The sequence below is a fragment of the Podarcis tiliguerta genome (genome assembly GCF_965153285.1).
Source record: "Podarcis tiliguerta genome assembly, chromosome: 6".
Lineage (NCBI taxonomy): Eukaryota > Metazoa > Chordata > Lepidosauria > Squamata > Lacertidae > Podarcis > Podarcis tiliguerta.
The window spans coordinates 35,977,845-36,002,843 of NC_139539.1; the positions used below are offsets into that span (position 1 = coordinate 35,977,845).

At 42.3% G+C, this 24,999-nt stretch overlaps 2 long non-coding RNA genes across 2 annotated transcripts; one reads left to right on the forward strand and one right to left on the reverse strand.

Moving 5' to 3' along the window:
* Positions 1-207: 207 nt before the first annotated feature.
* LOC310679442 lies at positions 208-23,283 on the reverse strand. Its single transcript, XR_014512265.1, has 3 exons — positions 23,184-23,283; positions 22,562-22,643; positions 208-456 (listed from the first exon to the last, which is right to left on the reverse strand). It is a non-coding gene; the product is annotated as an uncharacterized lncRNA (long non-coding RNA).
* Positions 5,443-6,371, forward strand: LOC310679468. Its single transcript, XR_014512283.1, has 2 exons — positions 5,443-5,567; positions 6,243-6,371. It is a non-coding gene; the product is annotated as an uncharacterized lncRNA (long non-coding RNA).
* Positions 23,284-24,999: the final 1,716 nt, after the last annotated feature.

The window sequence follows — 24,999 nt, forward strand, 5'->3', positions numbered from 1 at the left end:
CTGCTGAATTACTCTCACTCCACCCGCATTGCCCTCAATCTGAACAGGGAGTGCTCTGGCCTATTGTTCAGGCAACTGGAACAGCACTTCCAGACTTTCTGTGTTGCACAGTGTGATTTCACTGTGACACTATATAGTGTCACAAAGTGGAAGTGCTAGCCTGATTGCTTTGGAATTCCTTTATCACAATCGCTTCTACACCTGATACACCCTCCCCCACCAGAAAAACAGCACTTTTCACGAATGAAAGAATATTTGTGAAAGCCAGGGCTCCAGTGCAGCTCACCTCATTTCATCTGTCCATCTGTTTGCAGAGATGAACTACGGCATCAGATGCCACAAATGGAAAAGGTCAGTGGATTCACTGCAACAGTGCCATGGCAGGAACTATGTGTCCATACAAATGGAGGTGGGGGCCTAGAGTATCTTCCCACAATGCTGAAACTTGAAAGGTATCTGTGACCATAATTGGAAGATGATTTTAGGTATAGCAAAAAGTATACTACTAAGAGAAACTTGTAGGTCTTTAATTTATTTAGCAACCACACCCAAACGTAATGAATTTCAGTAACTATTCTGAATACACACACGCGCACACACACAAAAACACACAAAATGAGTTGATTAATAATATGGTTTAATTGATTAATCAAGGAAATCTAGAGGGGGGAACAATTGCATATTCATAATTAGTAACTGGAATACATTTATGTATTCATTAATTTGAAAAGCATACAACGGAACATTTGGGGGGGGGCAGTAATTACTTATCAAAGTCTGCTGATTTGCAGAATGTGATCTAATTGCATGAGAAAATTGTGTTTGTTACTCATGAGAGGAAGAGTGGGGTCTAAGAAAAATAGCATTATTATTGTTGTTGTGAGACAAAAATGCAACATAATTATAAAATGCCAGTAAAACAGCTGTTACTGTTATGGAACCTGGCTGAAGGAAGTGGCTGCAGCATTCTTCTCCTGGGTAGGATGGCTTGGCTATTGTCTAGTGCAGAGCTGACCAACTTTTCAAACCAAGTAGGCCTCAAGAGTACTTTGATAGAGCCCACACTGCCTTGTCACACTGGGGAAGGGGGAGTGAGGCCAAAACTTGATGTCCACCCCCTGCCTTGCTCTGCCTTCCCAAAGTGAGGTGCCAGGCTTTGGGAAGGAGGCACAAGGCTCTGGCAGGGAGTCAGAGCCCTCCCACCTCCTTTCCCAACCTGGGAAAGCACTAACTAGGCTTTGAGAAGGCATCAGGGGGACTCTAGAACTCTATCAGACCCCTCATGCCTTCTTCCCAAGGCCCAGCACCTTGCTTTCCCAGCTTTGGAAAGGCAACACGAGGGCTGGGCTGAGGCACGCATCAAATGTTGCCAAGGGTGAGTTGGACCACCCTGTTCTAGTGTATCAGCAGATCATTCAGACCTGCCTGTCCTGGACCTTGAGCCACAAACCTCAGCATCTGTGACCTAGCCCAGTGAGATACCAGGGACTGCAGGTGCTCAAATGTCCGAAGGAACAGGGACATGCAACATCAGTTCCTAATGATAGCCCAGAACTCTGAAGCCTCTGATTTGTCCCTAAATGGGAGAAGCTGGGTCTTCCACCTTTGTCTGGTCAACAGAGGCCTTCTCCTTACTGCATGTCAAGTTCTAGCTTAAGCTATGGACCTCCAGGATCCTGGGCTGGAGAACCCAACCGCTACATCTAGATTTCAGTATAGCCACACTTTTGGTCCCAGCCTGACTCCTACACTGGGAACCTCCTGTCTGCCTTGCTGTGGATCAGTAGCTGCCTTTAGTGGGTAAATGCAACTTTCATACAGTTAGCTAACTGAAGACAAAACAGTGGTATTATGAATAACATAGGTGTTTTAAAATGGTGAAAATATGGAAAGTCAAGCTGTACCACATACATGCTCATGGGATTGAACCTGCCAGGGATTGAACCTGCATGCAAAGCAGATGTTCTACCCCTGAGCCATGGCCCTTCCCTCCAAGATATCTCACACAAATGTATTTGGTTCCTCCCAGCACATCAACACTAACTCATACCCAGTGCTATTTTTCTGGAAAAAGAGGTGCTGGAGCTCACCATGAATGCCTGCTTTGTTCTCTTATAATGGCAATGGTGCCCACTTGTGAGGTGCCAGAATTTTGTTCTGGTGAGTTCCAGCTGAAAAAAATCCTGCTCACAGCCCTATTAAAGGTCACAGAGCACAGAAAAATTGCAGAAAACACCCTGGAAATTTAACTCAACTTGTTTGAGCCTCCAGCCTACTTGCTAAGTACTGGCCTATCTCTTCTCCTTCCTTTGACCTTGGCTTAAGTCAGTTTAAAAAATATATTTTCTGCTCAGCCACCCTCCTCCGATGTTTCCCGTTCAATGCACTGCTTGGTGATTCATTGCAGCAGAATTCCTGGGCTAAGCTGTCCTTCACTCAATTCATTACCCAGCTCTGTGCATGGGTAATTAGCAGGTTATGGAAGTAGAAATTCAGTCTCACACGTTGAATGTCAAAATGCCATAAATTCAGAAATGTACCTATAACCTTAAATAATTTCTTTACTGTAAATTTAATCCTTAGAGTCTTCCATCAAATGAATTGCAGAGCATTAAAAACCAAGCGTACATATTAGGTGTAGACATTAGACAGCAGGGCTATTTCAGCCCTAATGCAATTTCCTCCCTGGCGCCAAGCTATGGTTATGCATTAATATTTCAAAAAATTAAATTGCTGTTTAAACTTTCTGACCAACTTTGTAAATTAACCTCTGTTTCGGGAAGGCAAGGAGCTTGCATCCGACTTATCAGGAGAGAATTCACTTGAACGCTTTCCAAATCTACTCCTATTAGGGAATTTAGCAGTGGTCAACAAGCTCTTTGAATTAATAGCTTCTTTGAAATCCAAACATGTCCCTGAGTTAATGAGAGGCTCCTCACACAAAATGGCTGTGCCACGTGGCAAAGTGCTCTCCTGCAAAAGTTTGCTGTGTCTTGCCTCTGTGCTGCTGCAAATCATTCCTGTTAGAGGAATGTGGCAATACAGAGAAAACAGAGCTATGCAGTGCCATTTTCCTAGAAGAAGAGGTGGTGGAACTCACCATGAATACTTCGCTCCCACCTGATGGGTTGGGATAGCAACTCCCCCTGCTGATTTCCCATTCCAAATCACCCCTTTCAAACACTTCCTTAGGTTTTTAATAGTTTTCTTTGCATGTAATATGTATTTGAATCCTCTAATCCTTAAATAAAAAATTTGACATATATTCAATATATTGTATTCTTCCAGTTCTGCTAAGACTGCAATCCTGTGCACATTGCCCTAATGATAAGCCCCACTGATTTCCATGGCCTTCTGGGTAAACACAACTTGGACTGGACAAGACTGCTAGTCTTACAAAGTAGCCCTCAATTGACTGACGAAGGCTGAAGAATCCTTAATAATCTATATATCCTTTTCTTATGCAGGAAAATTCCTAACTATATTCCTATTGTTTGGCCAGAAGTATGTAGCCTCTGATAAGTCAAGCCCAATATAAATACAGTGGTACCTCTGGTTGCGAACAGGATCCGTTCCGGAGGCCCGTTCGCAACATGAAAAGAGCGCAACCTGCAGTGGCGCATCTGCGCATGTGAGGGTTGCGATTCACTGCTTCTCCGCATGTGCGTGACATAATTTTGCGCTTCTGTGCATGCACGAGTGGCGAAACCCGGAAGTAACCCTTTCTGGTACTTCCGGGTCGCCACAGGATGTAACCTGAAAGAACGTAACATAAAGCAAATGTAACATGAGATATGACTGTAGTAGGGGGCTTAGTCTTTTCGTCTGTCAGCTATGCTTTAGCACTCAGTTGCCTGCTTACATTTGTGTTCACATAGAGCCTACATAGGGGAACTTTCCCAAACACATGCCAAGATGGTATTTTGTATTGCCAGTGGAAGCGAGATGCAGTGCTGAATATTTCTGGCTCTCAACTCATTTCCAACTTAGATTTATTTGGGTGCAAGGGTTAACAAAGAGCTAGGGAGAGATTTGAGAGGTACTTGAAATACCTCTCAAGTACAATTAAGTCTTGGCATAGCCATTTACTGCTTTCTGCAGGGGGTCAACATGGCCTTTAAAAGCTTAACCTCAGTGTACTTGGGGACAGGTTTCATGGCGCAGAGCAATAATGGACACTATTAAAGGCCAAGGTCAATGAGGCCTTATTAACACAGGGATATAATTAGGTGAGCATACATCTAGTTATGATGTTTCTGGAAATGAATGGATTAGTGGTTTATCAGACATCCAAGGCTATATTCTGTACTAAGTACATTCATGCCAAGGCAATGCTTTTCTCATGTGAGTGCCTGGAGTAAGGCATATAAATATCAGGTGGAATTGTTGGCATCTGTCTGTCTCAGGAGACAATGGAAGGGTATGCCTTCGGGGGTAAAGTCATGCTGTGTTATTATAAACATTGCATATGTGCAAGCATGTCAGCACTTCCCTTCCCCGTGCCCTGTTTTTGGGGTTCTCCTGACCCTCCCCAAGCCAGTCTCGGAGGGAGCACACTGGGGACGGGGTGCAGTAAGAGGCTGTTTGGCATGCACAGAACTTTCTATTTGGCAGAAATGAGAAAGAGATGGCTACTGGGAGAGCTTGTCATGGAGGGCACCATAAAATTCTAGAAAAAAATGCAACTTCGTCATTGCTACTTTTTCTCTCTTTTATCCTATTTTATTGTGTTTCACTACTTTATTTTATTTATAAGATTTTTACCTTGCCCTTCCTCCTGTAGGAACTCAGAGCAGCAGAAAATACATAACATGATGCAACCTTTCAAACAGAGTTCAAATCATTACAAACATTAAAAGAGCATCAGAACAACTAAACAGGCCATAGGGTGCTTAACACCAGCTCTGTTCACTGATATGCTAACGTGTGATATATTACATTGTTATATTAGTATTTTATGTATTTATTGCCTTTGTGTCCGAACTTTCTTCCTGGAACTGAAGGAAGTATGTGTAGGCTTCCCAAGTGATCTCTATTTCAAGCACTGACCAGATCCTGGCCTGCTCATCTTCGTTAAGTACTCTATTAGATGGGCTGATCCAAATGATATTTATGTATGATCCATTCTTCTTATTTGATTGCCATGTTCCTGGTCTACTTCATTAACCTCCTGTGATCCTGCTTAGTTGTCAACAAGCCTAACTTTCATCTGTAGACCCTTCTGAGCATTTTGATGAGCTTTGCCAGCATTTTTAGATATGTGGTCAATCACTACTGACACATAGACATTTTTATTTCTAGGAGATCCATTTTGGATGTGTTAAGATGAGGCCTGATCATACAGGATTGGTCAAGGAACTCCGTGGTCATGCTTGGATTTTCTGTATATTGCTTTGGAAATAGCATGTTTTTCATTTTGATTTTCAGGAGTTCCAATTTTAAAATGACCAGACCAGAATCAAAATCAGGGCAAGCTGATTCTATTGAATATAAACAGAGCAGCAACTGAGAGACCCACTGGAAATTTACCTCTTCATGCATGGTTTGGGAAGCTGAAAAAGCAAACTGTAAGGGCTGGGAAATAGGTTCCACCTCATTACAAGATTAATTGTGTCTAAATGAAAAGCAGCAGGTAGTGAAAACTTTAAAGTGCTTAAAAAGTATTGCCCAACAGACAGGTAATCCAGTGATATATGGCGTACATGCTGCCTTTGACATGCATTGGCCTTAATTATAACGAAAGGAGCTAAATTAATTCCTTGTCAAGGCAAATGTTTTCATTGTGATGTGGAAATGTGACTGTAGAGAGAATTAGTTTGCCAGAGTTTTAAAATGCACCGTTAATCCAGAATGAATGATGCAGCCAGTTCCTGGGTTCCATCCCATACCACACATCCCCTTCTAACGCTCTAGCATGACAAATAAATAAAAGGATTTGAAAGCAGAGCCATAGACACAGACCTGGGCTGATTGCTGTGAGCTCTGCTAAGTTCTGTATGGAACCAAGTAAATTCCAGGTTTTTGAGCCCCACTATAAGTTTGATTCAAGAATGCCTATGAATTAAGATCCACACTAAGCCAGGTCAGTGGCAGTGTTACTCATTTTTAGAATTTCCCTCATAATGGATTTGTACTTTTGGTTTCTGGATGCCTACGTTGGGCATCACTTAATAGTGGCATGCTTGAGGTTTATTTCTCTCTCCTTTCTTCAGCATTCATGGAATTCTTTTCCCAATCCACAGGTTGCCTTTGCTGGATCAGAGCAAATATGTGCAGGAACTGAAAATGTCAGTAATCAAGCATACTAGCTTCTAATGTTCTAAAGGAATTTTACATAGTTCTTAATAGTAAAGACCTGCATATTCCACAATTATTATTTGCATTTCTGTGTGGTGCTTGAGAGAGCTGAAAGCATTTCACATGCATTAGCTCATCAATTCATTCAGCAGCACTGTAAGATAGATCAGTATTATTATTTCTGTACTGTCATTTCAGAGTGGAAGATGAGTGTATAAGGCTGCCTAGTGATTTCATAGCAGAGGCAAGATAGATCAGTCCCCTAGCCACTATGCTGCACTAACTGTCGCTATGATATCAGTCAGGAGCAATCATTGTCTATTGATTTCAAAGAGTTAATAGTCTCATGAAATGTTCATTTTGTCAAGGGGGTGGCCAGTTCCTCTTCCAAGTTTATTCATTTTATTTATTTATTTATTTTTATGGTTTTTCCAGATTACTACAAAACAAATTGAACTACTTTAATTTAATACAATTTCTTAAAATCAGGTTTCCCACTCCTGTTGCAAACATATGTCGATCATTTCCTCCCGTAGTCACATCATTTCTTATTTAGTGTCCAGTGGTCACTTCCCATTAAACCATTCTTTCAGCTGACCTTACAAACAGCACCTCTGTTATATATTATAAATATAAAATCTTATAAATATAAAATATGTGTAATCCTTCATATACATTTTTTTCCCAGACCTGGTGTGCTGAGAGAGTTCATTACTATCTTCCATTGTCCAGTTCTTTGCAGTGTTTATCTGGATTGTACAAGATCACATTCTATTCCTTCTGCTGTTTGCAAACTAGCATATGAGCTGCAGCAATAAATAATACACAGGGTGCACCTCCAAGCTTCCACCATTAAAATTCCCCTCTGGAGTTATTTCTTGGCACACAGTTAAGAGCAAGATATTTTCTCAAATTCAGCCTCTTTTCCACATCTGTTCAGCTGCAGCTCATTCTCTCCCTCCTCCTATTCCTCCTACAACACCCCAGTCCAGATACTCATAGATAAAATCCATTCAACCTCGATGGGGGGGGGCATAGCAAAACCATATTAAATTCCTTATTGAGCATCCACTTTTTTGAAGTTTCAGACAGAGTAACAAAGCAATGGCTACACACACCTCTTTCATTGTGCAGGGGAGGACAAGAAAAGGAAAGACCATTTGAAAATCATAAGAAAGCATAAAGCACCTTGTCCTCCTCCTTCTTTTCCCAGCTGTTGTAGGGATTCTCAAGCTTCAGAAAAACATTCAAATACCTTCAGAGAGCCAAGCCTAGTCCTTTTGTCAGCTGATTGATCACAGCCTATTAGCATGAGTCAGTCCAGGAGCTCCTCTTGATTAATGCCAATTGTCCAGATTAAGGAGGAACCATCTACAAATCATCCCAGTAACAGAGGCTTGTCCATGGCAGGGACATACTCCCAGGTCGTGCCCACTCTGCATTTTAAGTTGACAGACACAGGATTATGTACCACTGTGGGATGCAGTGAACTCCCCAGACCCCACTGCCTCTTCCCCCTGCCTGAACTTCCTCGCAGTCCCCAGAGGGCTATGAAGAACAACCACCATTGAGTATTGAATAACTCAAAGAAGCTATGAACTATGCCGAGCAGGGCACCCAAGTCCCATGGACTGCAAGAAGATCAAACCTATCCATTCTTAAGGAAATCAGCCCTGAGTGCTCATTGGAAGGACAGATTCTGAAGCTGAGACTCCAATACTTTGGCCACCTCATGAGAAGAGAAGACTCCCTGGAAAAGACCCTGATGTTGGGAAAGATGGAGGGCACAAGGAGAAGGGGACGACAGAGGACAAGATGGTTGGATAGTGTTCTCAAAGCTACCAGCATGAGTCTGACCAAACTGTGGGAGGCAGTGGAAGACAGGAGTGCCTGGCGTGCTCTGGTCTATGGGGTCACAAAGAGTCGGACATGACTAAACAACTAAACAACAACAACTAGTAAATTTTTATTCATACCCTACCCTTTCCGGCCAAGACCGGGCTCAGGGCAGCTAACATGAAATATCAAATTCATTAAAACACAACCAAACAATTGATTAAAATACAGCTTAAGAATTAGAATCACGATAAAATTAAATGACTGCCCACAAATTACAAATGTAGGGGTCGGGAACCTCAAGTATTCATCAGGGCCAGCTATCTATATTGATCCCACATGAGCCGATAAAAGGACCAAAAAGTTGTATGCTTTGTGCAATATTTGAGAGACAGTGGGTGTGTTGAAGGAATCCTTACTATACAATCTGTGAAAGAGTCCTTGGATACAGGTGGGTGAGACTTTAAAAACTCTTAAAGCTGGCCTCTACACAAGTTTGACTCTTGCTATTGCGTGGACAGGCGGAGTCCCCAGATCCCGAGCGGTCCCCCCCCCCCGTCATGTGGAATAACGACTCAAGACAACGTGCTATGGGATTAAATTGGCCACAACTTTATTAAATTTCAAATGTGGGTGGACCTTGGCCCAGGCATTGGGCATTCTCCCTCCCCAGTCCCCAGCCGGGGACCTAGGGAGCATCAGGGTTATCCGGGGGGGGGGGATGTGCCGTCTCTGGAGAACATATGTTCAAGCAGAGATAGCCGCCCCCGTTATGCTGCCGCTGCAGGGGAGAGCAATGACGACCTTTCGGCGTACGGTCAAAGACTCCCTTCAGAAACCCCTTTAACGGGGAACCCTGGTATTGCCACTGCAAAGAGGAAGATGGACTAAAGGATTCCGCCCAAGGCCTGATACCGCCAAAGTTGTGACGTTTTGCTACGGGAAAGGCAAAACCTGCCAATGCAGGGAAATTCCTTTCCAGCCCTTTAACAGCAACCTTAACGTAGCAGCGCCCGCATACCTGTGAAGAAAAGTTAACCTGCAAAACCTGTGAAGAAAAGTTAACCTGCAAAATAAGACATTAACTGAGGGTGGGTAGGGTGGGAGAAGCTCTGGAGCCAAGTGAGGATTCCTAGGTAAGATCCTCCCTCTATTGTGTGGGCAGGTAATCCCTCCCCTACCTGGCCTGGTCTCCTTGGCAACGTTTCCCCCAGGTGGGATTGGACAACTGACTGGGGTAGGCAGAGACCTCCAGGTATCTCACCTGAGGGAAGGCGAAGCCAAGCCTATGCTGATGGAGCAGCTCCAGATCCAGGGGCTGCACGCGTCCACGCAAAGGGCGCCCCCCGTTTTATGCGGGGAGCGATCATTGGTGATTTTGTTATCAGTCAGGGAGTAATTGCATTTTTCAGTTTCTTCCATTACTTTGCAGTAGATGTCTGTGTAATACCATCTCTCTCTCTCTCTTTCTCCCTCTCTCCACACACACACACACCCAACAAACATACAGCAAGCATTATTTTCAGAAGACTGAATCCTCCATGCAGTGATGCCCATGTAAATCAGAAGCTGCTTCGCCAGCTTTGGTTGCATGCTGGTTTTTTGAGCTGGATAATAAAAAAATGTTCTGGAAATAAGTAATAATGGTAAAATGATGTTTTGACAAGGAAGCCATATTTAGCTGATGGAGAGATGAACAAAGTAGACGATTGAGTAGGTACTGGAAAAGCAAAACTGAACAGCAGATTATGCTGCTGTTCAGCACACCTTGGACAAATCTGATAGATTTTGCAGAATAACACTGAACATGGAAGCTTGAACATGGGAATGTCACGAACTCTGGAGTCTGGACTGGTGTATCACCAAAGCCCTTGTGGTGATCAGATGTTTCTGGAGCACCAGCCAACCACATCAAGTCCAACAGTAGCAGAGAGGTAACAAGAAGTAAGGACTTTTTTCAGCCAATGAATGATATACATAGCTTCTTCCCCATGTTTTCCCCTCCACTGATATTCCTTTGGCTCCAGAACAGAATGTGGAGCACCATGCCTTTTTTGACATGTGTTAAGGGAGTTAATTGTTTACCAGTACAATCCTATGCCTGCCCCCTCAGAAGTAAGTCCTTTGGGTTCAGTAGGACTCCCAGGTAAGTGTGTATAAGATTGCACTCTTAGGGGAGGGGCCATAGTTCAGAGCTATTTTTACTATGCTCAATGGCTGGCATTTTCAGCTAAAAGTTCTTGTAGCATACTTAGTGAGACCTCTGCATGATGTGGAGAGCCACTGATAGTCAAAGACTCATTAGCAAGCTCAAATGAATCATTGGTCTGGTAGTTCATATATTAGCATGAAACCAAGCAGATGCAACAGACTCAGTATCACACAGAAGCAGTGACCCCTACAAAGCTACAGAATCAAATTCTGCATGCCAGCCAGGAAGATATTTCTTGAAGTGAACACACAAAACCAGAGGCTCATTAGGAAAAACAACATGCATGCATATTCATTTCACAATGGCTGTATTGACCTGAATAGGTAAAACAACCATCACAGGTCCAACACTACACAGAGAACTGTGTATATAACCTCTGCTTTTGGATTTGAAATAATGTCCCACGTTTCTGTTAAGAAACCTGATCCTCCTTTCTGATTCTCATTCCAAGGAAAGTAAGTGCATTTGCCCTGTCATAAACATCCAGAACAGCATATGTTTGATCCAGAGTATGTTAGTTGCACTTCGGTCACACTGTAAACAATCTGAAAAGTTACCTCATGGCTAAATGGTGACCCATTCATTTCAATGGAAATTAAGTTCAACTAACAGTGAAAAGCCTATGCAGATTTACTCAGGCATAATTTCCATAGACTTTAGTGAGAATAAACTTCACAGTAAGTGTGCATAAAATGGCAGCCAAAGTCTGTATCCAGTTCAGTACCTATACAAAAACAAGCCCTAATCTTAACAACTTGCAGAGTGTTAAAAATTTCCATACACCTGTATAGCCATTCCATTGGTAAATTAATTCACAGAGTGACATTATCAGTGCTGTAGGCTTCTCTGCAACTCCCAGTATTATGCTGTTTTCTGTCCGTTTCAGCACTACTTGTAGATAAGTTGCTTGAGGATATTGCCTTTAGTGCATGCAATTTTGAATGCCAATGGCTATGGAACAAAGCCTGAATCCAATTTACTGTGCAGAATTGACTCCAGTGGTTCTCTTTTCCCTGATTAGAATGGAACCAACTCCAAAATAGCAGAGCTTCAGTCTGTTATTTGTCTGCCCAGAAAATCAACACAGTATATCCAGAGACCTGAGATAGGCTTCAAGAAAATCTTGAAACCTCCACTGAATAGAAGTGAAATCAGGATGTGCGGGTGACCTTCATGTGTACGTGGGAGCTGTCAAATATGGAAAGGGCTCTAACAGTGAGCAGGAGTGAATATTTTTTCTTGTGTATTTCAAGATCCGGAAACTAAATAATTACTTATCGGTGTTAACATTTGCAGTTGTGACATTTGCCTTTGACTTCCTGAAGATTATTATAAAAAGCTAAAATGCCATCTTCCTACTAGCACCAATGACAATGCAACAACCCCTCTTATCATATGCAAGTGGAAGGTGGCAAGGCTGTTAGAAATCTATTGTGTTAAATGAAGACACCAAAAGCATAATCCAGAACTTTTAGAATGAGCACGAGCTCTGCTGGTTCTACCACTGATAGGTCTGTACCAGTACCCCTATTCATGTATTACTCAGAATGAGTAATCACTCATGTGATGAAGCAAAAGTGAGGCTGTGTTACTGGCTCTACTTCCACTGGTGAATCCCTGAGCCATCCACACCTTCCTTAGAGTCCTTGCATGGAGTGTAGACACCCACAAAGCAACTTCAATGTGTGATCAGTTGGTTGCATGCACAGCCTCTATGGCATCCAGATTCCTGCACAACTGAGTATCCAGATTGCGCGAAGCCTCTCTGTGTGGGTTTCTTTGCCTATGTCTGTGCACAATGTGGAGATGTGGGAGCAAGACTAATGGGGGTATGCTGTGCCAGGGGCAGGTCCACTAGTGCAGCCCTGCTCCTTCTTCACATTATTTGCCCAAGAGGTGCAGCTGAGGCCATTTCATATAGCAGTTCACAAAGATCAAACAGCTCATGGATCCTTACCCTCAAGGGTCCACTCTCTTCTGATACTGCAGAAAGATTGAGGACACTCAATGAATCAGCATAAGGTGCTACAGTTGTAATGGCAAATCCAGAGGTCCTGAATGGTAGATTTAGATGTTCTTGTGTGGTGTACAAGGCTCACTGGATCCAATTCAAAGAAAGGAGGAGCTGAAGTTCAACTGTTTTTTGTTGGTGTATTTTTGATAGGATAATGATTGTACCTGAACAGAGAAGCACAGGAAAAGAAGGACCAGGACAAGTGTGTGTGTGTGTGTGAGAGAGAGAGAGAGAGAGAGAGAGAGAGAGAGAGAGAGGTGACAGTGGAGTGTAATTGCTATCTCTAAATCTACTATATGTATTTATATCTGTATTTTTATGCTATGGAAAATGTGCAAGCACACGTGGGAGGCAGTGTACAGTTAGAGTGCTGAAATAGGACCTGGGAGACCAGGGTTCAATTCTCCTCTCAGCCATGAAGTCCACTTTGGGCCAGTCACTCCCTCCCAGTCTAACCTACCTGGGCACATTAGTTTCAGCTGAGTCTCTGAAAAACTTAGTTGGATACATATCTATTTTAATAATAATAATGATGATGATGATGATGATGATGATATCTTTATTGTCATTGCCCCCTTCGGGGACAACGAAATTACTTGGCTGCTCCATAAAAACACTAATTAAACAATATAGTAAAATACAGCAAGGGAGATTAGATGACTTTCAAAGTCCGGGCTTCCCATTCAGGGCTGAGATCGCTCTGGAGAAGAAGCTGTTCTTAAGGTGGCTCGTTCTTGTCTTCATTGTCCTGTATCTCCATCCCAACGGCAAGAGCTCGAAGAGACAGTGACCGGGATGCGATGGATCTTTTACTATGTCCAGTGCCTTCCTATGGCACCTTGTGGCATAAATCTGCTCTAAGGTGGAGAGTGGGCAGCCAACAATGCTCTCTGCTGCCTTAACAACCCTGCGCAACCCCATCCTGTCCTGGGTAGTACAGCTTCCGTACCACACACATAAGCCATAAGTGAACACGCTCTCAATGGCACAGTGATAGAAGGCAAGCAGCAGTTTCTGCGGAAGATGGTTTTTCCTTAGTATTCTCAAAAAATACAGTCTCTGCTGCGCCTTCTTCACAAGCCCCCTTGTGTTGACACTCCAGGACAGATCCTCTTGTAATTCAATGCCCAAAAATCTGAACGTTGTTACCCTCTCCACACACTGACTGAGGGTAGGAGCCATTCACAGGTGTGCTTAGAGTAGAGCCACAGAAATCAAAAGGAGTTGTTTGTAGTAAACCATTATTTCAATGGATGTGCTCAAAACTTGTGTAAAGCTGGATCCAGCCCTAATTATTATTTTAAACCAACCCTGAGATTATTGAACAAGGCACAACATTAAAACCACCTCCGGAGTAAATAACTCACCAAATATTAACAGATTTTAAGTAAATGCCTTGCCAATTAAATTGGCTCTATTTGCTGGCTATGATTATCCTCACTTCCCTAGTCCCTGTGATGATGTGTGTGCCTGTTTTACCTACACAAACCATTCCATCTTTCATTGCAGAAGATGTTTGGCATCTTGTCAGGATAATTCATGGCTTCAGCTTCATCACTACCATTGTTTGTCTTTCTCCTTGTCTTTCAGTGAAAACAATGCTGCAGCTGGATGTGCTGTGGAGGCCACCTGCTTCCAAAGAGCAAAGCCAGATGTGCAAGGCTGTGCCAGGGTGATATCTGTTGATCCAGAAGCCTCCACTTATTGCCTGCAATTTCTGAGATGCTGACAGTGCTACCATGGAGACTGCTGGTTTCTGTACCCCTGCTCAGAGAAGATCAGGCTGATAGCAGAAAGGAAGGTCACGTTCATAACACTGTGATTTATTATTTACAGTGCAGCAAACTGCAAGCCAATTAAGTACCTTTGTCTTTCTGAAACGGCATTCATGTAATTTATTTTTATCTCCTGTGCTGAAACAACAAAGTTGGCTAATGGTGGTGGGGGAGGGGAGAGAGGTCAGTTGCTGTGGTTTCTTGATGCATCTCTTCTAGTTGCTCCTGTTGACGCAGACTGGAACACATAGTGCAGGAGGTCAGAGAAGGATGACTCTGAATGCATGTATGTTTTCACACTGAACACAAACTTGCTAGCATCTTCAAAGGGATGGAGCCCGAGTCTCTTTCATATAGTCATATGTTTGCCAAGAGTGAGAGAGAAAGAGAGCTGTTATTATCCTTTTGCTTTTAGAGAAAATTAAAGCATCTTTTATGCTTGTTTCATAAAATGATAGGTCATTTCAATTCTTTGGGAAGAGGATGAAAGGTCTGATGGAGAGAAGATGAGAAGATGCTCATTCTCAGATCAGCTGTAGTGTTAAACAATGAATGGAGGGGGCTCGTTTAATTTCACTGCACACAGGTGGTGTAGTGACAATAAAGGTTTATTATTATTATTATTATTTATTATTATTGAAAATGTGGAAAGCATGTGTAATTGAAGACAAAGACAGGTGGAAGGGTGATCTGAGTCCCAGTAATGAGGAGTGTCAGACCAAGACATTTTGTCATCTTGTGAGAAAAAAAGGTTCCCCACCTTTGATCTATGGGATTGTCACCAGTGCATCACTAAAAAGCAAGAATTGCTTCACTAAAAAAAAGAGACAAAAAATGCACAGTTTTACATAAAATTTACATACACAGATTTTATATAGATGCAAATTTGGAAATAACTACTATAATTCAAGAAGAAACACAATACATCTTACATAGTGGGAAGGCTGTAATTCAGGGATCCTTTTTGCTTGCCCAGTTTGCTGTCCACACCCTAACTGTTGACAGGCAATTTTAGGGCCCCTGTTCTGTGTTCTTGGACAAGATACCCCTTCTAATAGCTTTTTGACCAAAGTATTATAATGTGGGATGCATGGCCACTGTCTTTTTTCTTATGCGTGAACTGCTTAAGCAGCATTTTACGATATATAATAGTCATAACAGGAAGGAGAGCAGCAAGAAGAAGCTGTTATGAGGATTGTTCAGGAAACACTGGATAAATTATGAGATCTGAAAAAATCATTATGTAAAACATAATAAATACCAACTGCAGGGCTCTGTACAATTGATCTTCCATGTTCTGTCCACAAAGCATCATTCTACAAATTTTAGTACACCATTATTTGAGAGGTCTTGACAGTCATTGATGTTGAGGTTTTGTCCATGACAAGCATTCATTGCTGGTGCTGTCCTTACTTGTGTGTGTCTGTGTGTGTTCCAGGGGAAGGGAAAGTAGCAGAAAGAATCAATCAAAGTTCCCCCTTGCAACTAGTTTTACTGTGACGGTTTACAGTGCCCATATCTCACCTAATCAATACTGCACTGATTACTGCAGCCACCTACAATAAACAAGTTTCATTAAGATACAGCAACGTGTTTTGAGCCGTATTATCAGCTTTACCTCCTGTCGTGTAATTTCCCTACTTCATAAAGCAACCAAACATAATGGCCTTTTCACACACTAGGGATAATGTGGGGTACTGTGTTAAATTCCAACGCTCCACTCAACCCTTATTGTCTATTTATTATTGTCTATGACATGAGGTTTCATAAACAAGGCAGCCTATTGCATCAGATGCATGAGCTGGCCATTGAAGCTATTGGGTAAATATATGGATTCCACGTGTGCTTCAAAATTGTTTTCCTGGATCTGCTTCCTAAATATATTTTACTTTAGTGCCCCCAAGAGACTGAGACGTTTACCCTCCTGTGACTGTAAGATGACAGCATCTGTATGGTGATGTTTTCTCTCTCCAGTGTGTGCCTCCTTTTCCAGAAACTCTGGCAAAGCATCAAGATGGCAACATTGGAATCCCAAGTATAGACACATACTATGGCACAGCGTACACTTGGTATGTGATTGCTCATAGGCTGCTTTTTGCATGACTTTCATCTGCTACTATATTGTAAGACTCGGCTGCTAGATCTAGGCACCTTGGCATGGAAAGGGTGCTATCAAATCACTTCTGCCTGCCTACTTGGGTTGCTGATTACACATCAGTAAACTTTTTTTTCCTGCCACTTATCGCAGCTGTACTCCTCTGTGGGCAGAGCTGATATTCGCATTTCAAAGAAAGGTTAAGACTACAGCAGGCTAAATATAACACAGCTTGTTCTCGCCTTGTTTTTTAATATATAAAAAATAAACGAAAGGTGATTATTTTTTAACCAGATCACTAGGGATTGACACCAGCTGCTTCCTAGATTTGCCACTGAAAGTATTTGGATTAAAGTGTATGAGAAAAGTACCAATGGAATAAAGGTCAGATTTGAGAGGGAAATAGTGATGGTACATTCCTAATAAGCCTAAGAATCACAAATCATATTCAGGAGAGACTGCAGATAGTAGAATAATATTTGTCTGTTTGTTCTCTGTAGCTCTCTTAACCTCAACCCACCCCACTTTACAAACTTGAAAGTGGAAATCAGCAAGATTGCTTGGACTGGCAGGTGGAGATGAGGATATGCTTTGCTAAATGGAAGAACTATCTGCATATTTGCATGCTTCATTATAGAACTTTTTTTAAAAAATGCATTAAAACTCCACATATCTTCTTTGGCCACTTCTAAAACAAAATGCCCTGGGTTGTTTCATGAAAGCCCTATATCTGCATTGTAAGTGTTCATTGGGGAAGAGATGTCCCTTTCCGAAAGCAATTCTGGCCAAATGGTGTGAAAACAATGTTTTTTAAATTCCAGCTTGCAATTGTGTTCCTCACAGAGCAAGTTGTTGCAGATTTTTGCTCCTCTACTTATAACCATTATTTGGTGCCTCTGCTGTATTTCATAACATGAATAAAAACAAGAAGCTGTACACAAGGGGGGGGGGGAGGGAGATGCATTTCATAGACCTGAGAGCTGAATCAGAGAGAGTGGCAGAAGCCTGTTACCATCCCTGTGAAAATATGAAGGCAAACAATAATGCCTGGACAGCTCAGTTGGTTAGAGTGTGATGCTGATAAAGACTCTCCTCCCCGGAGGGGAGGGGAGTAGTTGTGGGTGGGAATCCGAGCCCCGCCTCCGCAGGGGGCATTAGCCCCCTTGCTCCTGCCTCACCTGGCTGGCGCCACACCTCCCCGTCAGCAACCAACCAGGTGCCGCCTGGGGGGGGTGTTTGGGAGGCTATATGCCATGGCGCCAGCCTCCCGCTCGCCCTCACTCTTCGCGGACCCTCACGAGTCACCCGCCCTCCTCTCCCTTTAGCTCAGGGTTAGGTTTACTTGGCCTTGCTATGGACCTTAGGTTGGTTGCCCTGGTTGTCTGGGGGGCCTGGTAGGAATTTTTCCATTTGGCATTAGGCTTTTTGGTTTTTTCGCCTACCTCATAGCAATCGTCACAACTTTTGTGGTATTGGTGGGTAGGTTAGGCATTGGAATAATGTGGTGTGATGAAGGGCTAGGTGTGGCCATCGCCTGTGCCTTCAATTTTGGGTATTCCGTTAAAGGAATCTGGCGGTCGTGTATTCTGTCCGATGCCTGCTTGGCGGGAGGGAGGCCATGGCAGGACCCTCGGTGACATCAGGGGAGAGCCTTTCGTTGGATCAGCATCAACAGGCTCCACCCCCTTGGTGAATCAACCCCTTTGTGTGAGCATCCAATGCCTAAGCCAATACCTTTTCACTGCTGTAATCAATAAAGTTGTGGCCTTTTCTTGCCCATAAACCTTACACCACGTCTCCTTGTGTGTTCCTTCTACATCGCGGGGGTCGGGTCCTCGAACCACAACACCAAGGTTACAGTTTCGATCCCTGTATGGGACAGCTGCAGATTCCAGCATGGCAGGGTGTTGGACTAGATGATCCTCAGGGTCCCTTCCAACTCTACAATTCTATGATTCTAAGAGCCAGCTCAAATGTCTGGGGTCTGTAATGGTGAATGTAGATGGGAAGGTGTGGGGTAGAGTAACAGTTCTAGTATAAAATACTGTGCCATAAAAGGGTCTCATTTTAACCCATGAGTTCTAGAGTTAGCAACTTGTTCTGTCATGTCTAGGAGGCCTCAAGAAATTTGGGGATAAGGAGACGAGTGACTTCTTCTCTTTCATTGGTGACTTCCAGTCCCGAATAAGTTCTCTGATCTCTGTGCTTTAAAATGAGTAGGCTTCTGTTTTTTAGCAGAGTCTTTTAACATTCTGCAGTGATGCAATAATACTGTCAGAACAAGGATATATGTTTGAGCGATTGGCCACTAAAAACACCCAGAAAGGCACTGGAATGAAATTATTGTATTCTTAATTTTCTGTGCAGTCCTTTTTCTACTGGGAGATGAATCATTATTGTCCAGTAAAGGGATGGTGTCATATTTAAAGAACTGTGATGCTTCTAATTATTGCCCACAAAGCACATTCAAACAGGGTTATTAAAATCATTGTGTTTTAAATTCTAATCTGTGCATACAACTAACTCTCCTTCTTCTACAAACACAAATCTTGCCTAGAAGAGAAGCAAATATTCACAGGTGTCAAAGAGTCTTGTCTGATTTGAGGAGCTTTGCAAACAAGGCGCATCAAACAAAAGCAGCTGGGTGAATAAGGCAGAATTACAAAACACCACCAAATGAATGAAGCATACTGAAACCTTACAGTTGCCAATTTCAAGGTCTTGTGAGCCTCAAATCTTTTCCCTTTAGCAATCACAGCAGACATTGTCAATCCATCCAGTTTAGTGGCCCCAGACTGATTTCTAGATGTTAAAACTGAAATTTTGCTTTGCAGAATGAGCAGGAGGATTCTAAAGACAGCAGGGCTGTCTTCTTCTTCTTTCTTTGGCGATCACTCGTAGCCGAGTAAGGAGGAGGAGTTTGGATTTGATATCCCGCTTTATCACTACCCGAAGGAGTCTCAAAGTGGCTAACATTCTCCTTTCCCCTCCTCCCCCACAATAAACACTCAGTGAGGTGAGTGGGGCTGAGAGACTTCAAAGAAGTGTGACTAGCCCAAAGTCACCCAGCAGCTGCATGTGGAGGAGCGGGGACGCGAACCTGGTTCCCCAGAATACGAATCTACCGCTCTTAACCACTACAACACAGGCTTCCATAGACATGGTTTTGAGTCCGTAAGTGACTGTGGAGGCCAATTCTGGATCCACACATCCTTCCACAGTGGGGACATTGGTTTCCGGGTGGAAGTTGATCATGGTGTGGATTTGTCAAGCGTGCCTTCTTCTTAGTACATTTCTCCCTTGCATCCTGAGTTCGAGTGTCTTCAAAGCCCATGACACCTTTGGTAAAGGCTGTTCTCCAACTGGAGCACTTGCAGGCCAGTGTTTCCCAGTTGTCAGTGTTTATACTACATTTTTTAAAGATTTGCCTTGAGACAGTCTTTAAACCTCTTTTGTTGACCACCAGCATTACGCTTTCCATTTTTAAGTTCAGAATAGAGTAGTTGCTTTGGAAGACGAACATTAGGCATCTGCACAACATGACCAGTCCAACAAAGTTGATGTTGAAGAATCATTGCTGCAACACTGGTGATCTTTGCTTCTTCCAGTACACTGATATTAATTCGCCTGTCTTCCCAAGTGATGTGTAAATTTTTTCAGAGACACTGTTGATGGAATCACCATTGGAGATGGCATTTATAAATGGTCCATGTTTCACAAGCATATAGTAAAGTTGGTAGTACAATGGCTTTGTAAACAAGCATTTTACCACATGTTGCAGTACACACTAAAATCATGTGTATACTGCTTCCCAAACCAGCAATAAGACCACCCGGGAGGCAGAATAAATGGGAGTACATACACAGCCCAGGTTGAGCATGTACTAGAACGATACATCATTGAATTGGAATGAATGATATGAATGGGAAAGAATGAATTTGCTCCTCATGTACAAATTCAAATACCTGCAGATGTGGACTGATTCAAATGGGGGGAAATTGGATTAACAGCTAAATCATGATCAAAGGTGGACATGCCTTTAGCATTGCTGCATGGGATTTTCCACACACATAACACAGTCAAGATGCATCCATGCATATGCTTTTCCCTCACAACTTTCAATTTCTAGATGGCAGGGGTAAGAGGATAAAACTTGAAATCCATTTCTCTCCCCTCCCCAACACTAAGATAAAATAGGGACAGCAATTTACTAGAAAAAAAACATAATTGTGCTCCATGCTTGAGCTCCATCAAAAGGGACCATTGGAGTGAATACTTTGCAGTATAATCATGTGTCATTGTCATCCTGCCTCACCCCCCCCCCCAGCCCCCAGTATATGCTTAACTAAAATAACTTGCTCCATGTTTTTCAATCATGTGGGCAGATACAAGGTGTGGCCACTTTTTCCTGCCTGATACCCATAGCCCATTCTACTGCACATGGATTTAGGAGAAAGAACTTTCATGGCCCAACACCCCACATTTTAGGATTTAAGCACTTTCAGCGTCTTTTTCCATTTGCTATGCTGCTATCACTGCTTGAAATTTGGGGCACATTCATTCATTCTTCGAAGGTCACACTGCACTAACTTGACCTCTGCATCGATTTCTTTGAAGGATGCATTATGAATCTAAGGAATTAATAAGAAGTTCAAAATTCAACTCTAAATTAATTAAGGAAAACTTCTGAGCTGAACTGATAGAAAGCAATTTTGTGTCTCAGCTCCATGAAATTGTTTCTGGTATATTTCCAAACTGGGTTAAAGATCAACTTGGGGAGGAAAAAAATATTCTGTTTACTCTAAACAGTCATTTAATTAACCTTTACTTCTCCTAGGAATTGAAATCTAAAGGGCAGTTTCAAGAAGTCAGTTTACTATGTGATGGCTAAATCAAAGACACTCCCCCCCCCCACAAGGTGAAATTTTGATTTCATTGATGTCAGTGATGTATTAAATAGGGACTGCTTTATCTGCAGAAATAACAATAGGCTCAATGTAAGAAATCTGATGAAAGATTATTCCACACTGAAGAGCCACTTCTGTAAAATACTTCTGCTGACAATAACCCAACTTTAGCCTTTCTGTCAACCTATTCACAGGCTGCCTACTGTATGCCAGGGTCAGTGAACTTTATTCAATAAACTGACCACATACTCATGTAGCTGTCACTTAAGGGAATGTGGCTTGCAAGTATTGCTTTGAATTTATAGGCTTTTTAATGACACACTGTTTGCATCAATTAATTGGTTCTAAAGCAGTTAAGTGCAATATGGCTGAGTAGAGTCAGACAGACATACAGAGCTATTGTAACCAACTCAGACAATGTGTATGAATTCTGTCAGCTCTCCAGGTTCTCAACCAGAAGTCTATTCCAGTTCTCATAACAATGATATTTTTAAATCGAGAAGGAAAGATTTGAACCTGGGACTTTCTACCTCTCTGTTACTATAGATCCTTCACATGTGATACTTTCTGCTTCTGCCATTTAATAAAATTTTCCTTTTAAAATGATCTTTTCTAGAAGCTTCCCTCATTTTTAATTTTTTTTTTTAAAGAAACTCTAGAAGAATATGGACTTGATGTGCCTAAGACTAGGGCAGCGGGGACGAGATGCTTACAAAATTCTCCTGATCTGAGTTTCTCCCTGGATATAGGGATTCTGAATTACCTGCTCATTTTGCAGAACAGTACCAACATGCTAACAATCTACCATTCTTCCATGTATTTATTTATTTATTTTAAAAAATCATAGTTTGATCAGACTTCTACGGCTCTTCAAATTGCAACAATTTTCAGTTGATATTCCATTTCAGGAAACTGTGCCCTCTTTTGTTCTCTTTTTTAAGTGATATGGTTGCTCTGTTCTGGTGATATCTATGTGGTCTCCCTACCTTTATTTGTTACCAATGTACATGGCTAGGAGAAGCGCAGGGAAAATAAACACCATGAGGCATCTGCAGCAGTACAGTCAGGCATCTTCATCTTCCCCAGCTGCAACAAAACATGTCTCTTCAGTATTGGTCTCTACAGCCGCAGTTTGACTTCACCCCCAAATGCACACTTCTCCATTGTCTCCAAAAGCAGACGGATGCCAACCATCACAAACACATACATATGCTGATTAATGCACCATGCAAAAAGAAATCTTGATGTGATTGCACACTAACACCATGCATTCTCATTGCAGTGCAATTTAATCAAAGTTTTTCAGTGTGTTAATTGATGCATATATGCAAATGCCTACATCAGTAACCAGTAGAGGGGGTGGGGAGGCATGAGCTGAAAACTGTGGCAAACCGTGTGCGCGTCTGTTCTAAAAATTAAACTTACAAAATCTCAGGAGTCAGAAGAAAGGGCAAGACAGAGCCAACCCACAGAACAATAAAATTGGAATGGAGAACACCCACATATCCTAAAAATCAGAAAAAGAGAAATCTGATTAGAAGTGAAGTATAAGTGGAATGTGCATTATTTCAGTGCTTAGCAGTTAACAGTGATCAAATTAGCATCCTTCATGCAAAGCACTATAAGCTATTTCTTGGCATAGAAAATTCCAGCATAGGAAGGGTTATCATTTTTCTTATTTTATGCAGTTGGTAATGGAAATGCAGCAAAAATATACTTGGGGAAAACTGATTTGCAATAGAGATGGGGCTAAGTGCCGTTTGTGATGTAAATAAACAAGCTTTGTAAACATTTTCTTTCAACACTCCCCATATTTGCTTTTATATTGGAAAGTAGCTTTAATTTTCAGCATTATATGCATTCATTTTGCCTCATAATTAATAATACACATTCCTTACTTTTCCCTAAGAGAAGTCTGTTCCAAGGATGGCTAATCAAGCCAAACACTCCCCATATATGGCTTGCATATGATGAATCCTAAACAGCCTAGGGCTGTTTAATGGACCACATTATCCCATACGAAACTGTTGTCATCTGAGATGCTTACCAGATGCCCTTCTTCACATATCCACACCTTCTGCGATCAGGCTGGTACATGCTGATAGCTGATGGCTTTTTCTCTGGTAGCACCCACATTGTGGAGCTCTGTCACCTAAAGATGATGCTGATGATTGAATTTAATACCAACCCATCACCCTGAGGTTCCACAGTAGATTACATCAATTTAATATGCAACCATAAAAGCAGTTTACAACGAATTGCAACCACAAAGATTGGGGGGGGGGGGTTCTAAATGTATACATATCTTGTGTCAAAGTGGTGCATCTTCAGCATATGCTGAAAACTATCTAGTGAATTTGCCAGACCTCTGAGAGGAAGGAGTTCCACAATTTAGAGACTGTCACAGGGAATGCTCTTTCTTAGTCTACCATGTCCCCAAGCTTCTGGAATGGTAATGGAACTACCAAGAGGACCCCTCTGCTGGTCTTAGCGACTGATAGAGTCTGTAGAGAAAAATGTCATCTTTCAGGTATTTAAAGCACCTTGAATCACTCAGAAATAAAATGGCATCCAGTTCTATAACTCCAAAACTGCAGCTCTTTTAGAACGGGGTTTTATGAGTTCTACAGATGGAACCCCAGTCAGTAATCTTGCTCTTACCTTTTGGACCAACTGAACTTTTTGAGTTGCCTTCAAGGGCAGCCCCACATAAAGTGCATTGCAATAATCCAATCTGGAGTTCACCAGAGCATGAAGTACAGTGGCCAGGTCATTTCTGCCCCAAAGGGACAGTAGCTGCAGAACCAGTCGGACCTGGAAAAAGGTAACCCTAGTCACTGAGACCACTTGAGCCTCAGTGACAGTGTTGAATCTAGGAGTACCCCAAGCCACAGATCTGCTCCTTCCAGGGCAGTGCAACTTCATCCAGCACAGGCTGTCTTCCAATCTCCCAGATGTGAGAACTTGGGGCACATAACACCTCTGTCTTTCCAGGATTCAGCCTCAGTTTATTGGCCCATATCCAGCCCAGCCCAGCCTCCAAGCACCAGTCTAACACCTCAACCACCTCTCCTGTTTCAGATTAAACAGAGAGATTGAGGGGAATATCATTTGCATATTGATGCCATTGTTGCTGCTGCTGTTGTTGTTATATATTTATTTACATCTCACCTTTTCCCCTAACAGGGCTTCCAGGAATCTTACAATTAAAATAAGACCAGCTAAAAACATGGGGGGGGGGGGGATAGTCACCTACAATTTTCTCTTATACTCATTGCATCTAAGATAGTTTTGATGAGTTTCATATGCCAGATATGCTTTTTTTAAAATCTTAACAATGTTAATGGCTTTTTTGGTTGTTTGGCATTTTATTGCATTTAGATTATTTGTAAACTGTCCTGAGGGTATAAAAATACAGGTAGTTGTGGGATGTAATTCACTGGGAGCAGTCAAATACAACATTCCTTGTTTTGCTAGAGTGGACATGCAAGGGAATATTTGGTCCAGCTAGTTGAAACTTCCTGTTCCTCCTGGACTGGAGCATCCTTCCTTGCATGTGACTAGTGGGTGGGCATGACCTTTCCAGACCTGGTAAAAGGACAATGGATGCTGCCACTCTCTCTCTCTCTTCCATCTTCTTTTCATCCTGCGAACTTCCTGGAACGAACTGCTGGCTGCCAGTCAAGCAGTCCCCTAGATCATCTCCCTTATGGGATAAACCTGTTAGTATAAGTTTGTAACTTTAAGCCTAAAACCTGCCTTCAGGAATCACACTGTGCTCTGCCTGATCATGAGTAATCTTTCTTTTTATTGCTTATGAATAAGACTGTGGTGTCTTTATCCTTTTAGGAGGGATTCAAGGG